This window comes from Macaca nemestrina, chromosome 9, assembly GCF_043159975.1.
Source record: "Macaca nemestrina isolate mMacNem1 chromosome 9, mMacNem.hap1, whole genome shotgun sequence".
Taxonomy (NCBI): domain Eukaryota; kingdom Metazoa; phylum Chordata; class Mammalia; order Primates; family Cercopithecidae; genus Macaca; species Macaca nemestrina.
In genome coordinates, this window is record NC_092133.1 from 2,691,658 (window position 1) to 2,713,774 (window position 22,117).

General features: G+C 48.6%; 1 long non-coding RNA gene across 1 annotated transcript; it reads left to right on the top strand.

Moving 5' to 3' along the window:
* Nucleotides 1-5,730, top strand: LOC139356156 (uncharacterized). The gene is made up of 3 exons (XR_011607572.1): nt 1-356; nt 2,326-2,431; nt 4,303-5,730. It is a non-coding gene; the product is annotated as an uncharacterized lncRNA (long non-coding RNA).
* The last annotated feature ends 16,387 nt before the right edge of the window (nt 5,731-22,117 follow it).

Sequence of the window (22,117 nt, forward strand, 5' to 3'; positions counted from 1 at the left end):
AGGCCACACTCCCCAAGCTATTGCCTGTAAGATCAGATGATCAAATGTGTGTAAAGCACATCACAGTGTTTTCGAGGTGGGGCCTCCCCAGTGTGAGAAAGTGCTGGCATCCACCTGCTTAGTTGATGCCTACAGTGGTGTGTGAAGTCCACACGTCAAGACTAGGTCTGTTTCCTCCACTTCATCTCCAGCATCTACAGGAGTCTTTTGCTGAATGAAGGAGGCACTGATAAAGGCCAGAGGTATCCAGAGGGAAAGAAGTTGTACACAAACCTCTTGCCCTAGAGAGTCCCTCACTATCGACACGGCTGTTTGGACAGCCCTGTCCTCCAGGGTCCTCCCTGCTCCCAATTCAGGTGAGGCACTTACCTTCGTGTAGGTTGAACTAAACCTCTAGGATTCAAGACAATACCCATTGAATTTGTATTTTGTTTTCTCCAGACACACCATAAAGGGTAGATCTTGTGCCTGGTTGTTGATAAAATAAAGTAATATGCTGATTGATAAAATAATATGCAAGCTCCTCCCTGCTCCCTCTTCCCTAATAAATGTGTGTGCAGGATGAATCTTGCAATCCTGACATTCTGCACCAGAAGAAGGTGGTGAAGAGCACCTGGAGCGAGATGAGTGGCTTGAGTGGACTTGTTCTGACTCTTTACAGCTCTAGTAAATGACTTGGGCACGGACCCTGCAGCAGCACAATTGTAATGGCCCAGCAGGTATTTCCTGCCCGCTGCACAGGAAAAGTCAGTCAACCAATAAGGCGGCGTTGCAGGAGGGTGTAATTGATGCCAGGCCAGCCCACATGGGAGAACTGAAGCTATCACCGAAATCAGTCTCCCTGCAGGCTCACAGGTTTGGGTTCTATGAACAATTTTGTGGGCAGGGGACTAGGGAAGGGGTGATGCTGATCGATTAAAGATGAAACAATAGGGGTGAGAAAAACAGTGCTCATGTGCTGAGTCCACCCTTGGGTGGGACCACAGGATCAGCTGAGTCATAAGTCCAGGTAGGGTCAAGTCTGAAAAACAACTCTGGAAAAAAAACAACCTTAGGTTCTAAAAGGGTGAAATTATGTAAAGGAGCAGTTGGGAGAGTCATGAATCTTGGAGCTTCTGTCCACATGGCCCCTGAGCAGTAAGGGATTATAGACACTACGCCCAGCTTATCAGAATTCACACCCTTCTCATCATCCCAACCTTGTGGCCTTTCATTCATTTTACAAAAGCAATTTAGTTTTGGGAAGGGCTATTATCCTCTTTGCTTTACGGTTAAACTGAACTAAATTTCTGCCAAAGTTAGCTTGACCTACACTGAGGAAGGACCAAAGACAGCTTGTAGGTCAGAAGCAAGATGGACTCAACTCTGTCGCCTTTCTCTTGCTGTCACCATTTTGCAAATGTGATTTCACGATCCCTCCTTGGTTGTAATAAACTATAGCCTCTATGGTTTTCTTCTCCGGAATTCTCCCTGGTTCTCCTGCTCGCCCAGAAGAGGCTCTTTGTTGGTGAGGCTGCTGTGCATTGGGAAAGGGTCAGACTCGGCACCCAGGTCACAGGGAGGACTGCCACACTGTGACCTTCTGCCCCAGCCAAGGGATGACCCAGCCTCAGGGGAAAAAGGCAGCCTTCTGCGGGTGCATCCTGGCAGCCCATCCTGCCCTGGAACAGGGGTCCCTTCCAGGTGTGACAGCCCAGGTGTACTCTGCCTGTCTCCTGCCTTCTCCTTCTTCCCCAGGAGACCCCAGGAATCAGAGTGAGGATGTATCCCCATGAGGGCAGGGGCTGGCTGTGCTTTAAGGGTTCGCGGCGGCAGCCAGAAAGGGCGGGAAGAAACAGGAGAGAAGCAGTTGAGGGAGGGGTTGTTATTTAGAGGACTGTGTGTGTGTGTGTGTGCACATGTGTGGGCTGTGTGTGTGTGCGTGTGTGTATGTAAGGGGCTTTTGGGAAGCTGCCCACATTGTTCAGGACCATGGGAAGATTAATGTGGGAACTGTGGGACACTTTTGCTATGTGGTACATAATGGGACATCTCTTCACAGGCCCTGAGGAAAGCTGTCAATGAATATTTATTTTACACTACAAGGTGTTTGGAGTGAAATTCATTTCTCTTGGATGTGTAACCAGGCTGGGACGGGGCTTAAAGCAAATAGGGAAAGAACACAGATTTATTTGGGTTTCATGATGACTTGGGACGAATCTATGACTGATCTTGGTGTTTAACAGTAAACGATTGAATAAGTAAAAAACATTATGAAGAATCTATGGCCCTTTGCATCATTTTATGAGATTCCTAATTAATTTAAGATACATTGAACTCTTCTAGTGTGTGTCTTCTATTTGCATTTCGACAACATGGAGGTGGGGGACACAGCTCCTTGGCTGCCATCCACCACTAGAGTCTGCACCTGCCAGGCACACAGCAGACACAGGTATGCTTGTTAAAGAATTTAGAATTTGCTTTATTTTCCTAGGCACTTGTTATAAATTCTCCCTGTTTCCATTATTTAACAGTGGTTTCTATAGAACTTTTTCTCATGGAGGAAGTTCTCATCTATAAGCTGAACTTCCAGAATGCCAGAGTGAGATGCTGAAGGATGCGAAGTCCAAAGGAGAGTCCTCCTTCCTCCACCCTCCTCCCTTCCTACTTTTCTCCTCCCTCTCTTCTTCCTTTCCTCCTCCCTCTCTCTTTCCTCTCCTCCTCCCCCCCACTCTGCTTCCCTCCCTCCCTCCTTCCTTCCTTCCTTCCTAACCTTTCTTCCTCCCTTCCTTTCTCCCTTCTTCTCCCTTTCTCTCCCTCTCTGTCTCCCTCATGAGATGCCAAGAGAAGGAGGTGATGCTCTTTCCTTTCCTGTTAGATACTGTTAGGCAAGGCTGCCAAAGGCTTATAGCCCCCTCTGAGCTGGAGTAAACCATGACCAAGAAGCAGGTGAACCCATCTGTCTCCTCCAAGTGAGTGCCCTGGCATGCTCTGGACCCTGGCAGACTCTCTTGGGCACCTTGAGGGTCCTCAACCCCCAGGAGAGGGGCATATCCACCCATCATGGGGGCTGAGGGTTGCAGTAAAGGCCTTTCCTAGAATCTTGTTTCTTGGGGTGGCTCCAAGTACATCAGGGGTCCCCAGCACGTGGTCCCCAGCACAGAGCTCCCAAAGAGTTCTCCGCAGATGGTGGCTTTCTGCCTCCTGATCTTCCGACCTCTTTTCCACAGTTATAATAAAGGTGGTGTCAGGGATCTGTGGTCAAATGAAGTGCAGCTGTTCCCACACAAGGGCTCTGACAGGGTGAAGAAGAGAAAGGGAAGTGAGTGCTCTCGTTGCCCTGGTGATAGCAGGAGAGAGAGACAGAGAGACAGAGGGACAGAGGGGTGAGAGAGAGAGAGACTGAGAGAGAGAGAAAGAAAATCAGATGGAGAGAATCTTGTTGCCCCTTTCTGCTGTCCTGTGGAACCTGGAGGTGTCTGTGGCTTCCTGGGCATGATTAAGATGTGCGGCCCCTTCCCAACCACCCAATGTCCCTTCCCCGTCTCATGAGACATCCAACCACCCCAGAAGACAGGGACACTCAGAGGGCCATGCCAGCATCTTCCTGCAGAAGTGAGAATGTGGGGTCCCATTCTCACATTCTGGGAAGGACTCAGCAGGGCACCAGCAAGGATCCCCAGGAGGGCATCCAGTGCTCCCCAGGACTGAGGGCTTCCAGTGCTGCTGAAAGGACACAAAGATAGATGTGTACCCACCCCCCACCCGCTACACCCTTGTTCTGCTCTCTAATCTTTGCACATACCAGAGATTTTGTAAGTTCTGTGAGTACCTGGTTTTCTGCACGTACCAGAGATTTTGTTTTGCACATACCAGAGATTTTGTAAGTTCTGAGGCAAGGTCACAAGACGTGTTTAAGTAAGATAAACTCTTGCTGCCATAAACCTGCTCTCCCGCCTCAAAGTTTGAACCAAAATATCAGAAATGGTGGGAACCAATCATAGTTAGCTATATAACACTGCTCGGAGCTGAGTGGGGGAGCTCTCCTGCCCGTCTCGTTTCACGAGCGAGGGAGAGTTCCAGGTTCGAACCTGTAATAAAGATCCTTGCTGCTTAGCTTTGACTCTGGACTCTGGTGGTCTTCTTCGGGGAATAAACGGTCCGGGCATAACACTGCCCAGGGAGGGTTTGACAATTGAGTCCCTCACAGTCCTGTTTCACTCATTTAAAGAAAGGCTCATCTTTTATTGTCTTTCTTAACTCATTGTCATTTCTTAACATCCTGCAAAGAGTTTCCCTTACAACTTCAACTTCTACTTTCAGGGAATCCATCAAGATGCAGGAGACGGGAGACATTTCCGGAACTACTGTGTTCCAGCCAACACTGATTAAGGAGAAGTTTGGGCTCTGTTCCTCTTGTAGTAGCCCCAGAGCCTGGTGGAGGCAGACAGAAAAATGCAGCCACTCAAGTGAGCCACTGGAGCCCTTGGTTGCCTGGTAGCCCACGTTGCTCTCCATGGGCAGGTGCCCTACCTGCAGCCTGGCAGGGACGTGGAGCCAAGAGGCTCATAGCCCTTAGGGACAAGAGTCAGCAACCACCAAGCTAAGCCACCAGCCCAGGAAGAGTGCCAACTAGGGGCGGAGGATGCAGCCTGGAGGGCAGAGGAGGCAGACGAGGAGCAGCCAACCACCTAGGGTGGGCTGTGGCGTGGGGGCTGCGCTTCATCTGAACAGCCCTCCCTGGCGCTGTGCCTGGCGAGGATCCCAGGGAAGCTGTGTCTGGACAGAGGTTTTAACGTGAGGAGCAAGTGGACTGGAAAAGTACAAGGCAAGGACTCAGTGGATGCTGCAGGCGTCGGCCCCGTTTCTGACTGGTGCACTCACACCCCCAAGGCTGCCGGCATTCCCCAGAGTGAAGCCGCTCTACGCCTTACCCGCACCCCCGATACCCTATCTTACCCCACCCCCGATACCCTATCTTACCCCACCCCGAAAACCCTATTTTACCCTACCCCCGATATCCTAACTTACCCCAGCCCCGATACCCTATCTTACCTGCCTCGAAATCCTATGTTACCCCACCCCCGATACACTATCTTACCGCACCCCTGCTACCTTATCTTTCTTCCCCCACGCCTCTTCCCCATCTCTGGAAGGCGATCCTCACAATACATCAATTGATGCTTCCAGGGCTCCAGACTGAGGCCAGTTGCTTTGCAGAATCTGCAAACTCTGGGCTTTCAGGGGATGTGTTAGACTGCATCTTAAGCATTTGATGTTCTCACATTTCAATACCTATACAAAGCTCTCCTGATGCCAAGAAAGGTGAACAACAGAGCCATTAGCCTCCCAGCAGGATGAGTTCCACTGGCACTCCCAACCTGCTCCTTCACACAGACGCGCGCTGCTGGGTCTAAAATTAGGAGCAGGAGGGCTGATTATGGACCCTTGACACCATTAGCATTGATATGCAAAATTTATTTCCATCCAATCTGCAGAGCAATCCAAATTGCCCTGTGAAAGCAGGGCCTGATGTCTTTGGATGCTGTCCATGCTGAGCTGAAGTCTCCCAGGGCACAGTCCCCGAGCAGCTCTGCTATTTGCATAAATATTGGCATATGTCCACCACCTTCCTATTAGCCACAATTAACCACGCAGCACACTCAGATCAGCATCTCTGGAGCTGCAGCCTGATTTACGAAGAAAGCTCACATTAGATCCCTTGAACATCTCCTGTAATTAGACCAAGGAGAGGCGTGGTGGGGATTCCAGCAGTGGCCTCTTCTGAAAAGTCCACACGGCTTCCCAGTGGGTTTGCTGCTGAGAAATCCGCTGGTGTCATTTCAGTCTGTCAAGCTTAACTCTGAACATACCCTTACACATTCACACTCTCACAAGTCGGTAAAACATAGATGGACCCTTGAGTTTGGGAATGTCATATGTAAATGCTTGTTCCCGGGTACCGTAAAGAAATAGCACTCAAACATAAATTGAATTCTCTCAGCAAGGCCATCTTTACTTTCTGCGGAAAGGGTGCTAATCACACATGGAATAATGGTGAGCGCACACCCGAACAAAGGAGGGAAGCAATTTTTATTCCTCACGCAGTATGTCCCTGCTACTGTGTCCTATCTCCATTGACTGGAGCCAGGCCGCACAATCTAAACTAAGACCCGATTGGCTAACAGTTTAAAACTTTTCTAAATAGGTAAAAGTAATGGAAAGACAAAGGAAAAGAGGAAGTTGCTTATGCCAAATAGGGAAGGGGCATAGGCTGCGAGCTGGAGCGTGCCTGTGAGTAGGTCCAGCACAATTATCTTGGTTAAGGTACAAGGACATGGAACGTACTTCGTGCCTGTCAGCGTGTTTAACATCTACATACGATAGGGTCCGAAAAAGAGTTACTAGCATAAAGTAAGGAGGCTTAAAGGAAGTTAGTCTTTAAAAGAAACTGTTATTTCTAACACTTAACGGTTTATTCTTTAACGAGGAGGGAAACTTTGAAGAGGAACTTTTTACTTTCTACAGAGAACTTGGCCAGCTGTGAGGTCCCTGTGGGCTGTGGCTGTTTGCTTCATTCTTTGCAGTTGGGACTGACTCCTGCCTTCTGCTGGGTTCTGCTGAGAATGCATGAGAGAAGTTTCCTCCATTCCCTGTTGGGGTCATGAATGTGGACTCTGGGACTGAAAGGTTGTGACCTGTTTTAGTCTGTTCTCACATTGCTGTAAAGAAATACCTGAGGCTGTGTTATTGATAAAGAAAAGAGGTTTCACTGGCTCATGGTTCTACAGGCTGCATTGTTCCTCCCTGAGTGGCTGCAGAGGTCTCAGGGAGCTTTCACTTATGGTGAAAGAGGAAGGGGAAGCAGGCACATCAACATGGGCAGAGCAGGAGGAAGAGGTGGGGGGGGTGGAGGGACCACACCCTTTTAAACAGCCAGATCTCATGAGAACTCACTCACCAGAACAGCACGAGGGGAATGGTACTAAACCACTAGAAACCGCCCCCAGGGCCCAGTCATCTCCCACCAGGTCCCACCTCCAGCATCGGGAATTAAAATTGAAGATGAGATTTGGGTGAGGACACAGATCCAAACCCTATCAAGATGAATCCCTGTATACCAAGCACCTCGTTGGCTAGGATGGGGCCTCTGTTGCTATGCATGACACTCAAGTGAGAGAAAATCCTAATATTGTCTTAAATCATATGGACACTTACTGACCTAACAGGAGGCCTGGAGGCATCGGGTCTCAAGCTTGGTTTTGTGGCTCTTCTTTACTCCACGGTTCTTGTCATGTTGTTCCTCATTCCAAAGCATTTTACTTCCTGATCCTAAAAGAGCTGCCACTGCTCCTGGTATCACATCATCACAGCAACATCCAGAGCTGGGAGAGAACAGAGAAGCGGCACAGGCCCCCCTTGTAGCATCTTGTAGCAATTCTCTAATATACCAGGGAGGCAAATCTTCCTGAAGAGCAGCTAGTACCTAAAGAATACCTTGTGTATTCTTTATGCAAAAGTGAACTCAAAATGGATCAAAGATGAAAATGCAAAATGTAAAACTGAAACACTTTTAGAAGAAAATGTCAGAAAAAAATCTTGACCTATTGCTGGACAAATAATTATTAGATATGATACCAACATGCAATCCATAAAAATAATATTGATAAATTGGACTTTATATTAAAATTAAAAATGTCTGCTCTGTGAAAGAGCTTGTTAAGATAATGAAAACATAAGACACAGACTGGAGAAATATTTTCAAGCCACACATCTGATAGGACCTGTATCTAAAATCTGTAAAGAACTCTGAACACAACAATAAGAAATCAAACCATCCAATTAGAAAACTGGCAAAAGATTTGAACAAACATTTCACTGAAGATTCATGGGTGCCTCTTTCTTTAGAGAACTGGATAGCAAAGAAGCACATGAAAGATATTTACCATCCTTAAACACTAGGAATATGCAAATTAGATCTAAAGTGAAGTAATACTACACACCTGTCGGAATAGGTAAAAGGAAAAACACTTGACAATACCAAGTGCTATAAAGTATCTGCAACAGCTGGAATCTTACACATTGCTGGTGGGAGTGTAAAGGGTACATCCATTCTGCACCATGATGTGTCAGTTTCTTACGCAGTTAAGCATATATTTACCCTATGACCTGGCAAGGACACTCCTGGATATTTATTTTAGAGAAAAGAAAACTTATGATCATATAAACACTGGTGCTCAAATGTTCATAGCAGCTTTATTTTTATTGCTCCAAACTGAAAACAACCCACATGTTTTTCAAGAGTGAAATGGATAAACTGCGGAAGATCAGTGCAATGAACAGCAGCTACTCAGCCATCAAAGGGAATAGAGGCCCGGAACAGTGGCTCATGCCTGTCATCCCAGCATTTTGGGAGGCAGAGGCTAGTGGATCATTTGAGGTCAGGAGTTCAAGACCAGACTGGCCAACATGGCGAAACCCCGTCTCTACTAAAAATGCAAAAATTAGCCAGGCGTGGTGGTGCGTGCCTATAATCCCAGCTACTCAGGAGACTGAGGCAGGAGAATCCCTTGAACCCGGGAGGCAGGGGTTGGAGCGAGCCAGGATCGTGTCACTGCATTCCAGCCTGGGTGACAGAAGGAGACTCCATCTCAAAATCAACAACAACAACAACAACAAAAGGGAATGGAATGCTGATGCGCACACTGGCCTGAACGGGTCTCAGGGCATCACGCTGAAGGATGAAAGCCAGTCTCAAATGGTGGCATCTGTACAATTGCATTCATGCAATGCTCTAGAAGTGATGACACTGTAGAGATGGAGAACGCATCAACGGTGGCTGGGGGTCAGGCTGAGCAAGGACAGAACCAGTGGGCTAGCAGGAGGGAGTTTGGTTGTGGTGCTGGAAGTTCCACATCCTGGTTGTGTGGATGATGGCTTGAATTTTTATGTGATATATTTTGTTACAATGATATACCAAACTTTATTTAAAAAGTTCATATAAAAACGAATGAAATCAAGACTGTTTGAGTCACCAGTATTGCACCTGTGCCAGTCTCCTTCTTTTGATGACATGGGGTTTGTGTGAGACGTTATCATGGAGGGAGACCAGGGAAAGGGTGGCCGGGCACTCATGGTATGATTGTTGCAATTTATGAGGTCCTTAAGCTAGTTCAGAATTTAAACATATATTTTAAAATAGCATCCAGCTGACTTCTGCTTTTCATTTGCCAAAATTGGGTCAACTGGGTCCATGCCATCCTAAACAAAGCAGCAGCAGATTGTGTCATCAATGTGGACAGATCCTGATTCTAGCTCTTGGGCAAGCATGTGGCTGTCCAACCCCAAGCAAGGTGAAGTTAGCAAGAAAGAAAGGCTGGGGGAGGACTGCGGGCAGGAGAGAATCTGCACAGCTGCATGGATTCCTAAGAGAGTCGGATCCCATTTATGAAGTTTTGTGGATAAAAGGGAGAAGGCCAGGGGCCTGAGAAACCCTCAGTGCCCTTCTGTAGGAGCAGAGCGGTGAGGCTGAGCAGCAGTGCTGGTGTGTGAAACCCCATACTTCTCCAATATGGTAGGGGACGAATGGTGTTCTAGGGTGGGACCCTGCCAGCTCTCAAGTGATAGCCCAAGGCTGGGCACACCGTGATATCCACAACACAAAGAGTTGCAAGTATTGGAATCCCCAGCCAAGAGGCAAACTGTTGGACTTACAGACCTTGTACTTCTAAGGGCAACTTTCACAACAGCTGGATTCAGGGGCTGTCTCTTCCTCCTTCCAAGTCTCCATCTGTCAGCACTGCTCCTCTCCTTCCGCTGCCACTGGGCCCTTGGGCCACAAATGGGCCTCTTCATTTGGAGGGAGGGACGGCTGCTGGCAGCCCAAAGTCTCTGTCCTTACAGATCGTGACCTAAAGGGGAGAGGAAGCTTTCTTTCCCTTTGCTTCCCAGGAACAACTCTGAAGGACTGGTCTGAGCTACGTCAGTACCCCTTGGACTGACTGGAGTCACGTGCCGAGCCCTGTGAGCTCCTGAACCACGGTCATGCCCACATTCCACACGTATTGAGCGTCATCTTCATGCAGACACTGCTGTGGGTGCTGGAGATGGAGTGGTTAGCAGCCCAGGCAGGAAGCAGCAGCACCACCCACCTGCACAGTCCGCCCCCAGCCCCATGGAAGATGGGTCACAGCAGGAGCAGTGGTCACCACGGATTTCCAGGTGAATGCTGTTGAAGGGAAAAAAGGCAGGATGGTGACTGAAATGTTAGGACGGGGAATCGGGCAGGCTTCACTGGGTGAAGGACAGCTGGAGTAAAACCGCATGAGATTAGGGGGAAGAGGTCCCAGATAGGAGGAAGCAGATCAGACCAGCATGGCCACCACAACCACAGGGTCCTCTTGTCTCTGATGTTTAGGGGTGAACACAGACAGAGGCCAGAAGAGGAGAGTTCGGAAATGTCCAGAGCCCAAGGCCTCGGCTACATCTAACTTCACATTTGCACAGATCACCACTGAGCACAAGGCTATACTACCTATCCTCCCCACTCCTGTCTGCCTGAACTCACCTGGGACAGAAGACAGGACTTCCAAACAACAGGACGTAAGCCAATGCATCGTGAGGGGAGGATTTCAGAGAATGTTATGCCAAGCAAAGTGGACCCAGCTCCTAGCAATTCTGCCCTGTTGGTCTCACGCAGGACCTGTGGCCATTCTTGGGGATGAGCACAGAGCCACGGCAGGGGCTGTCACCTGTCACACCCCTGGGCTGAGTCCACAGGGGTCCCTTCTCTGATCTCACATGCTTGTCTGTAATAGCAGTGCAAGCATTTGAGTGTGGGGTTAGCCTGACTGCACAGAGGCAGGGCATCCAAAACAGTAGGATATCCACGGCACCTGCGACAGCAGGGACACTGGGGGGAGGGACCAAGGTGTGCTTCCTTCCTTCCAGGGTTCCCTCCAGCCGCCTCAGGCCCTGGGAGTTTTATTTTGAAGAGGAAACTGCTGAGAACGAAGGGAGGGGTTGCCCCAGTGAATCTTACTTCCTGATTGGACCCGGGTTCCCCAGCAAGACATAGGCCAGACGATTTTATGAAGTGAGCTGGAGAACGAAACCCTCCATCCCTATGACTCACACAGAAGAAACACACAACTTTGGCAGACTCCCCACACTGCTTTTTGTTGACCTCTGAAGAACAGAGGTCAGAGAAATTTTACCTTCGGATTTAAGACTACCTGGATGAGACCAGGGGGCATCTTCCTCCTCCTGTTCCCCATCTCCAAAGCTCCTGTTTCCTTCCCATCTTGTCTCAAGTCCCTAAGAACTGGAGATGCCTTCTGAATGGGATGGAGCTGCTAGTTTATGATTCTCTGCACTCCATTAACTTCAAATGCAGATCAATGATCTATAAAATATAGAACAAGGAAGCCGAGGAAGCACTGCTAGGCTCCGAAATAATTTTAAAACATTTCTGAGTACCAGAAATGGAACAGACACAAAAAAGTAAAGGATTTTTAAAGGTTGTAGAACAATTTTTAGGAGAGTGTCTGACTCTGAGGGTAGGAGAAGATGTAAATAAGACGTAAAACAAAAGTCATAGAAGAAATAGCTGAAAAACGTGATAACATTAAAAAGTTCTACATTTCCAACAGTAGTCCATACTGGAAAAAAATGAAAATACAAACATAGAAAAGACAGTTGCAATGCAGATAACCAAAGTCTAAGATAAACAAATAAGAAGAAAGGCAAAACCTGATAGGCCAATAGATAGCTTACAGGTGAGAAACCACAAACAGCCAAGAACATACATTTCATTTTTGAGCCTCACAATTAACCAGAAACATGTATTAAAATAAGAAACCATCTGACTTGATTGGTCAGAGTCAATGTTTAGCAAGAAAGTGGTGTGACCAGAGCCATCCTACACTGGTGGAGAAGAGGAAATTATTCAACCACATTTCAGGGCTATTTAGCAAAACCTGGTAAAGATGAAGATGCCTCCAAATCATATTTCTAAGCAAATAGCTGTGCAGTTAGGAAAGAAACTCTTCCACCTAGGTTTACGGAGACACGGATCAGAACGTGTGTTGCTGAGTTATTCGTGACAGCAAAAAACTGAGAATAATCGAATTTCCATGAATTAGAAAATGGATAGATAAATCGTGGTGGGCTTACAGGGCACACTACTACTGCACTGCAACTGAAATAAGCAACCTGGAGCCACAAACATCAGTGCGGGTAAAAATCCCCCAAACGAAGCAAGTGACAACGGGCACAGCATGATATTTATATAGGATGTTAGAACATGCAAATTGTTTATGGATTTATATGTAAATCACAATTCTCCCTGGACATACACAATGCTTTTGTGCTCATAGAATAAGGTACCCCCTATGGGCAGCCACATGTGAAGGAAGCAGCTGGTACTGGCTCTGGTGGGGCCTGTGGTGCAGGGCTCTGGGGTGCTGGCTCCCTGTGGCCCCAGCTCAGCCCTGGCTGAGTGCTCCCATGCAGGACACAGCCTGTGAAGCCCTTGGGGTGGCCCTGATGTGACACCTGTGTAAGACTGTGCAGGTGGAACAGTATACCAAATACTGCATGTTCTCACTTATAAGTGGAAGCTAAACATTGAGTACACAAGGACGTAAAGATGGGAATGTCACACACCGGGGACTCATAGAGGAGGCACGGAGGAAGGGGGATGAGGGCTGAAAAACTACCTACTGTGTGTGCTGTGCTCTCTACCTGGGTGACAGGACCTAAACCTCAGCATCATGCAATATACCACCTAACAAACCTACACATACACCCCTGAATCGAAAATGAAACTTGAAATTATGAGAAATAAAAGTAAAATAAAAGCATGCAGGTAACAAAGGACACATTCAGGAGGGTGGGGACCTCTGGGGAGTGAAACAGTGGAACAGGGCTCTGAGGTGAACCCCAGGGGCCTCAATCATGTTATATTCTCATTATGATGTTTGCTCTGCCCCTTTGTTTTAAAAATATTTCACAGCTTACTAATCACTGAAGCAGAAGAGCTGTGTCCTGGAGACTGGAGGTGCCCTCCTGTCCTGCCTCCACCTGGCTGGAGCCACCTGCAGGTGCCCGGCCCTACCCAGGCCCCACAGTGCAGGCCTGGGAACACCAGGAGTTGCCTGTCTGAGGGATGCTCTCTCCTGCTCCTGCTCCACATTCCCCAGGAGCCTCCCTACCTCCATCTTGGCACCCTGGGTGTCCTCTGCTACCCCATTACCCCAGAGGCTGCAGGAGGGGCTGAGCACTGGGGTCTTGACCATACCTGTGCTCTGTACCAGGTGCCCGCCCACTGCGGGGACACCCTGGCTTGCACAGTGACACTCTCTGAAAGGGGAGCATACCTGCAGCCGCCATCGCCAGGACTGCTTTGTGGCTGAATGTGCCTGGGGGAGCAGGGAAACAACCTGTTACCCACATAATCCTCACTCACCCTCTCTGCCACTGCCCATCCCAGGTGCACAGGATGTCCTGGTCATTTGGGTGAAGCATGCCCAGCTCTGAGGCCTTGCCTGGGTCCCATGTGCAATCCCAGCCTCATCGCCTGGGTCCCATGTGCAATCCCAGCCTCATCGCCTGGGTCCCATGTGCAATCCCAGCCTCATCGCCTGGGTCCCATGTGCAATCCCAGCCTCATCGCCTGGGTCCCATGTGCAATCCCAGCCTCATCGCCTGGGTCCCATGTGCAATCCCAGCCTCATCGCCTGGGTCCCATGTGCAATCCCAGCCTCATCGCCTGGGTCCCATGTGCAATCCCAGCCTCATCGCCTGGGTCCCATGTGCAATCCCAGCTTCATCGCCTTGGTCCCGCCCCAGCACCATGTGCAGAACCAGCCGCCATCTTTCTGCATGTCCAGACCCCCTGCTTCTGCCTGTGCTCTGCATGGAGAAGCCTTCACAGAAGGTTCATACTCTCCAGTTGGTAAACATGTCTGGTGCCCCAAGTGCTCCCAGGAGAGACTCTGAGTACCCCCCATCCCTGTTATTCAGTATGACCTCATGCCACTGTCTTCAGAGGGACCTTAATGCCTCTTGTCCTCAGTAGGACCATATGCCCCCATCCTTAGTGGGACCTCGAGCCCTCTGCAGTGGGATCCTATGCTTTTGTCCTCAGTGGGATAACATGTCTGCTCATAGCCCTCAGCACAGTTCTGGATTCAGTAAGTCCTAATACACCCCTGCCTGGCTCTTACACACTGTCTGCTTCTACGGAGTCTTATATCTTCATTAAGAAGGTAAACTCCTAAGGACAGAGGCTCTGTTCCCCCTTCTCCGGCCACTCAGCAGCCTGCCCATCGCTGCTGCTGCACACCCAGGTGCAGACGTGGGAGCCCAGCTCGCAGCACCTGAGCATCTTTCTAGATCAGGCGGGACCTGGGGATCTCTGCTGGGGGCAGGGCCAGGCTTCCCTGTGAGCATTCCTCCACTGGTGACCCTGCTGCCTCCAGCGGGGAGGAAAATCCAGGTCCAGTCATCACACCGGGAGATAGGTTGTGCCTAGCAGGAGCTTGGAGTTCCACAGGCCAGGTTCAGTGCCCTGAGCCGCACACACCAGCTGTGTGTCCTTGCATGGTTACTCTTGTCTTTGTGCCTCTGCCAAGGGGGTAAGAATATCTACCCACCTTAGCCAGTTGCTTTGAAAAACAAATGAGGGGATAGGAAAGCAAGGTCCTTCTCAGCTATAATTTGCTCTCTCCATGCAGGACGGTGAGCTTCAGGAGAAGCCCGTGATGCCGGCGTGGTGGTTCCAGCCACCCTATAAATTCAGTGGGTATCACTTCCATTGTCCAGGAGCAACACCCTCACCGCAGAAACCCCACAAGACGCCTTTGGTGTGGCGGCCGACGTCTCTGCGGACGACAGAGATTTTCCTGTGCCTTCTGAGGCATCTGTGGGACCAGCGTGGGGGTGCTCTGCCTTATAAGGCAAAGGTGCCACCACTGTGGGGTCAGAGTTCTGATTGCTTTCAGATTGTGTCTGTGCCAGGGAAGACGAATGAACACAAAGTAAATTACCCTCTCTTGGTGCAGCAATGGGGACCAGCCGGTGAGGCGGCTTCTGTCCTCCTCGTTCCTTATCTCTTTCCTGTCTCCTCACCCCAGCTCCTGACTCAATTCAGCGTCACTCTGGAATATGAAGCCCGGCCAGAAGGGAAACAGAAAGCCAATCACATCACCACATAAAAGAGAGAAGAGCCAATCACATCACCACATAAAAGAGAGAAGAGCCAATCACATCACCACATAAAAGAGAGAAGAGCCAATCACATCACCACATAAAAGAGAGAAGAGCCAATCACATCACCACATAAAAGAGAGAAGAGCCAATCACATCACCACATAAAAGAGAGAAGAGCCAATCACATCACCACATAAAAGAGAGAAGAGCCAATCACATCACCACATAAAAGAGAGAAGAAAATTAAAATTTGGCTGCAATAACAAATGCTCATTTCTGTTAAATGACTTGAATTTTTAAAAGTCGATCTTTGGCCAGGTGTGGTGGCTCACACCTGTAATCCCAGCATTTAGGGAGGCCGATGTGGGTGGATCACCTGAGGTCAGGGGTTTGAGACCAGCCTGGCCAATATGGTGAAACTACTAAAAATACAAAAATTAGCCGGGTGTGGTTGTGGGTGCCTGTAACCCCAGCCACGCAGGAGGCTGGGGCAGGAGAATCCCTTGAACCTGGGAGATGGAGGTTGCAAATGAGCCCAGATTGTGCTACTGCACTCCAGCCTGGGCAACAGACTGAGACTCCATCTCAAAAAAAAAAAAAAAAAAAAAAGTCGATCTTCAGGTGTTATAACTTTCTAAATCAATAGAATTATAGGTACCTTAGAAACTCAGAGGTTAAAAGGACAGAAAGAACCATCCCATCTGAGTATTCTGTCCAAATTCATCCTCAGCCAAGTTCCTTCCCTGCAAGGAGCCAGCCTGGGACGGATCCGGAAAGAGGTTCCACTGCATCACATCATACATTTCAGTTAACCAAGCCGAGTCAGCCCTTGGGTAGGGACACAGGGAGGGAGAATGAGACCTGTGTCGCACCCGCCCCCTTGACCACTTCCTCCTCCCTCGGATCCACCTTCTTTTGTGCTGTCCTGGCAAGAGGGCCTGATGGTTATGGTGTGAGCCATGCTATGAGAGATGGAGGCCTGCCCATCCTCTGATTGCAGCGAGGGAACCCAGAATTAATACATCAATTCTGGGTGGCTTATAAAGAAAATAAGAAGAGAGTGTTTGAATTCCTAGAATGAGGGCATTGACTCAGACAGCTCGCAAGTACCCACGAAACTGCAGTGTCTCCACAGAACTAATTGGTATTTACACCGAGTCTTCCTTGATCTTTATAGGCCCACCTTGGAGACATTGTGGGTTCCATTACAGACCACTATAATAAAGCCAACAAAGTTGTTCAGACAAGTTTTTTGGTTTCCCAGTGCATCTAAAAGTTATGTTTACACTATACTGTGGTCTACTAGGCATGTAATAGCATTATGTCTAAAAATGTATATACGTTAATTTAAAAATCCTTTATTACTGAAAGTTTTTAACAATCAGTTATCTGAGCCTTCAGTTGATTGATGAAGGATGTTCAATCAATCTTCAGTTGATTGAAGGACGTTGATGACTGCTGACTGATCAGGGTGGTGGTTGCTGAAGGTTGGGATGGCGGTGGCAATTTCATAAAATAAGACAGCAATGATGTTTGCCACATCCCTTGACTCTTCCTTTCACAAAAGATTTCTCTGTAGCATGCAATGCTGCTTGACAGCACTTCACCCACAGTAGAACTTTTTTCAAAATTGGAGTCAATTCTCTCAAATCCTCCTGCTGCTTCATCAGGTAAGTTTACAGAATATTTTAAATCCTGTGTTCTTGTTTCAACACTGGTCACAGCATCTTCACTAGGAGTAGATTCCACTTCAAGAAACCACTTTCTTTGCTCATCTGTAAGAAGCAACTCCTCATTACTTCAAGTGTTATGAGATTGTAGCAATTCAGTCAGGCTCCAGTTTTAATTCTAATTCTCTCGCTGTTTCCACCACATCTGCAGTCACTTCCTCCACAGAAGTCTTGAGCCTCTCAAAGTCATCCATGAGGGTTGGAATCAGCTTCCTCCAAATCTCTATTGGTGTTGATATTTTGGTCTCCTCCCGTGAATTACAAGTGTTCTTAATGGCATTTAGGACTGTGAATCCTTTCCAGAAGGTTTTCTTTTTTTTGTTTTGTTTTATTTTGTTTGAGACAGAGTCTTGCTCTGTTGCCCAGGCTGGAGTGCAGTGGTACAATCTCAGCTCACTGCAAACTCCGCCTCCCAGGTTCACACCATTCCCCTGCCTCAGCCTCCTGAGTAGCTGGGACTGCAGGCGCCTGCCACCACGCCTGCCTAATTTTGTTTTGTATTTTTAGTAGAAACGGGGTTTCACCGTGTTAGCCAGGATGGTCTCGCCCTCCTGCCTCGTGATCTGCCCGTCTCGGCCTCCCAAAGTGCTGGGATTACAGGCGTGAGCCACCGCACCCGGCCTCCAGAAGGTTTTCAATGTACTTTTGTACTTTGCCAAGATGCACTAGAGGAATCACCATCTACGGCAGGTGTAGCCTTATGAAAAGTAATTATTTTCTTTTTTTTTCCTTTCCTCTCTTTTTTTTTGAGGTGGAGTTTCACTTTTGTTGTCCAGGCTGGAGTGCAGTGGCCCAATCTGGGCTCACTGCAACCTCCGCCTCGCAGGTTCAAGTAATTCTCCTGCCTCAGCCTCCTGAGTAGCTGGGATTACAGGCATGCACTACCACGCCCAGCTTATTTTGTATTTTTAATAGAGACGAGGTTTCACCATGTTGGCCAGGTTGGTCTCGAACTCCTGACCTCAGGGGATCTGCCCACCTTGGCCTCCCAAAGTGCAGGAATTACAAGTGTGATCCACTGTGCCCGGCCCATGAAATGTATTTCTTAAATAATGAGAGTTGAAAGTCAAAATTACCACTTGATCCATAGGCTACAGAATGGATGTTGTGTTAGCAGGCATGAAAGTAACATTCCTCTCCTTGGGCATCTCAGAGCTCTTGTGGGATCAGGCTGTGTTGTCAATGAGCAGTAGTATTTTGAAAGGAAACTTTTTTTTTCTGAGAGTGAGTCTTAAAAATGGGCTTAAAATATTCATTACACCGTGCTGCAAGCAGATGTGCTGTCATCCACACTTTGCTGATTCATTTATAAAGCACAGACAGAGTAAATTTGACGTAAATTTTAGGGCCCTAGGATTTTTAGAATGGCGAATGAGCATTGGCTTCAACTGAAAGTCCCCAATGCTTTAGCCCCTAATGAGAGAATCACCCTCTGCTTTGAAGCTTTGAAGCCAGGAATTGACTTTTCCTCTCTAGCTATTAAAACGCTAAATGGCATCTTCTTCCAATAGAAGGCTGTTTTCTCTGCATTGAAAATCTGGGGCATGTGTGTGTGTGTGTGTGTGTGTGTGTGTGTGTGTGAATCCATCATCAGTGATCTTGGCAAGATGTTCCAGGTAACTTTCTGAAGCTTCTCCATCAGCACTTGCTCTTCATCTTGCACTTCTATGTTATGGAGACAGCGTCTGTCCTTAGACCTCATGAACCCACCTCTCCCAGCTTCAAACTTTTCTTCTGCAGCTTCCTTACTTCTCAGACTTCACAGAACTGAAGAGAGGTAGGGCCTTGCTCTGAATTAGGATTTGGCATAAGAGAATGTTACGGCAGGTTTAACTTATTCAGATCAGTCAAACATTCTCCATATCGGCAATAAGGCTGTTTCCCTTTCTTAACATTTGTGAGTTCACCGGAGTAGCACTTCCTTCAAGAATTTTCCTCTATATTCACAACTTGGCTAGCTGGTGAAAGGGTCTCAACTTTTGACTGATCTAGGCTTTCAACTCATGCCTTCCTCACTGAGAGTAATCATCGCTAGCTTTTTATTTAAAGTGAGAGCCATGCAACACTTCCTTTCACCTGAACACTTCAAGGCCATAGTAGGGTTCTTAGCTGGCTCAAGTTCAATGTTGTTGATTTCAGGGGATAGCAAGGCCTGAGGGGAGGGGGAGAGACAGGGGAGCGCTGGTGCCTGGAGCAGTCAGAACACACACGGCTTTTATTGATCAAGTTTATTGTCTTATTTGGTTGCCACTCATGGTGCCCCAAAATATTTTTATTCATAATATCAAAGATCATCATAGATCACCATCACAGATGTCACAATAAGGACAAAGTCTGAGATATTGTGAGAGTTCCTGCAATGTTACCCAGAGACACGAAGTGAGCACATGCTCTTGGAAAAGTACCAGCAGAGGTGGCGGATGCCAGGCTCCCCCTTCTTCAACCTGTCAAACATGATATCTGTAAATTGCAGCAGAATGACGTGCACCTGTAGTTAAGAAGGTTTTGCAAATGCTTCTTGCATCTTTTCACTATTTGACAAACAAGACACACAAATGAAGCAAAACCTGCAGAAACCCAAATGCTCAGGGAAAGGCAGCTCCTTTACACTGGATCCCAGGGAGTCATCCATGTCCACTCTCACCGTGTGTTCCCGTTCCTGGTCCAACCAAAGTCAGGGTCTAAATTGTATTGACTGCGTGGTCAGTTTGGAGTGTATGTGTGTGTGTGTGACTTTAGGAACTGTGAAAGGCAAATGCTTTTACACCGTCTTAGCCAAATTTCAGCTCATGCCTCACTGGCACATCAACCCAGGACTCTTAGGAGAGGGAGTTAGTAGCTGCATCTATCGCATAGCTATGAAAGGCTGCATAACAAACAACTAGAAAAGCTCGGTGACAGATAACATCGGCACTGATTTGGCCGTGAGTGGTGCTTGGCCAGGGTTTGCCTGGGAGGGGCTGGGCTCAGCTCGGGTGTCTTTGTTGTGCTGCAGAATCTTCCATGCTCCTGTTGCACCAGCACCCCAGACAGACATGCTCTTGATGGCAAAGGCAGGAGCCCAAGAGGGCAGGCCCGACCCCTTCAGCACTTTTCATGACTTGCTCATGGACACAACTGCTCTCATGCCGCTGCTCACAGCAAGTCACGCAGCTGAGCCTCCAGCCAGCGGGTGCAGAGGAGCAGCACCTCAACCTGCCCCAGTGCAGTGCAGTCCTGAAAGGTGGAGGGAGGGGTGAGGAATTGGAGTCATCAACGACATCTGCTGAAGTAGCTGTTTTACTCCGTAAACACAAGTTTCTAATGCCTAGTGCCTGCTTGAAATGTGTGAAATGCATGAACAAGAGGAAAAAGGGAGAGAAAAAGAGAACAAAGAAGAACAGAGTTTTTTTTTTTTTTTCTTGAGATGGAGTCTCGCTCTGTGGCCCAGGTTGGAGTGCAGTGGTGCGATCTCAGCTCACTACAAGCTCTGCCTCCCAGGTTCACACCATTCTCCTGCCTCAGCCTCCTGAGTAACTGGGACTACAGGCACCCGCCAGCACACCTGGCTAATTTTTTGTACTTTTAGTAGAGACAGGGTTTCACCGTGTTAGCCAGGATGGTCTCGATCTCCTGACCTCGTGATCCGCCCGCCTCGGCCTCCCAAAGTGCTGCGATTACAGGTGTGAGCCACCGTGCCCAGCCAATGAGTTTTGTTTTATTTTTCTTTTCCTTCGTTTTCATGCCCACTATTGATATAATGCCCGACTCAAAATTAGTTGGTGAGTGGCGTTGGGAGTCCATCAGTCACGTTTTGAGTCTTCTCTGCTAATTTCTGCTAAGCCCATCAGACGTAGGCTCCTTTCTTTCCTAAATGACTAAATTATTTTCAAGGAAAGTTTCTTCAAAATGGTAAAATAAAAATAAGACATCATTTCAAAACATAGCTGTACAACGGTTTCCCACCTGCATGTTTGTGCCACGGCATATGTCATTCCGATTGGAGGCTTTGTCAATAATGGAAGCATGGGCTGGCTGTAAGCTCAGCCTGTGAGCATTGGCCCTGGTGTGTCTGCCGCAGACGCACACGAGGACCTGGAGAAGGGCCTTGGAAATTGGACATCGCCGGCTTCAGTAGCCAGCGTCCAGGTAAAGCATCCATTGCCCCGTTTCAGAAAGGCCTGAGGTGGCCAGAGGAAAACCACACAGCGAAGTCAGTGCAGGGGCACCTCCCCCATCGGCTTCCTTATCAAAACAGGCAGCGGGTGTGGTTCTCCTTGGCTCCTGCCCCTTGGCTCTCTAAGGGCACTGCTGGCCACAGGGGTGTCAAGGCAGCTGGACGTAACTTCCCAAGGTCCTGCCTTCTGCTCAGGATGTCCTGACTGCGTCCGTGCAGCTCCCATTTTTCCCTTGTTTTGTGTAGGAGGTTCACCTCCCCAAAGCATGCATGACTTTGTTATTCTTGGCCATGGCGAGTCCCAGGGCACTTATTTATTTTTTTATGATTTATTTATTTATTTGTTTGTTTATTGAGACAGAGTCTTGCTCTGTCGCCCAGGCAGTAGTGCAATGACGCCTTCTTGGCTCACCACAACCTCCGCCTTCCAGATTCAAGTTATTCTCCTGCCTCAGCCTCCCGAGTAGCTGGGATTACAGGCGTGTGCCACCACGCCTGGGTGATTTTTGTATTTTTAGTAGAGACGGGGTTTCACCATGTTGGCCAGGCTGGTCTCGAACTCCTGACCTCAGGTGATCCGCCTGCCTCAGCCTCCCAAAGTGCTGGGATTACAGGCGCCTGGCCTGGAATCTGAATCTTTTAAAGGTATCACAACAGTGGGGCAAAGTCAGGGCCTGGGCGGGGTGGCCACAGAAAAGCTGCGAGTGGCGCTGCCTGATCGAAGTGTTCCTTTGCCAGGTGGGGTCTAAAGCCCATTAGTTGCCCAGCGTTCCTGGGCGTTCCCTGGGCTTCCTGAGACTCCCTGCCACTGCTCCTGGGGGTTCTAAGCTCTGCCATGAGCAGTGGGCTGTGGCCCTTCGTTTCCCCTCAGTCTCCGTCCACGCCCTCTCTGCTTTGAGGGCCCTCATGCTTTCTTCCCTCCAGGGCATGGACCTGGTGCAGAGATCTCATCTGCACTCTGGGGTACCTGGTTCTGGTTTGCAGCCACAGGCTTGTTCCCTCCCTGGGGATGGCCTCAGCCTGTACTTTGAGGAGGAGC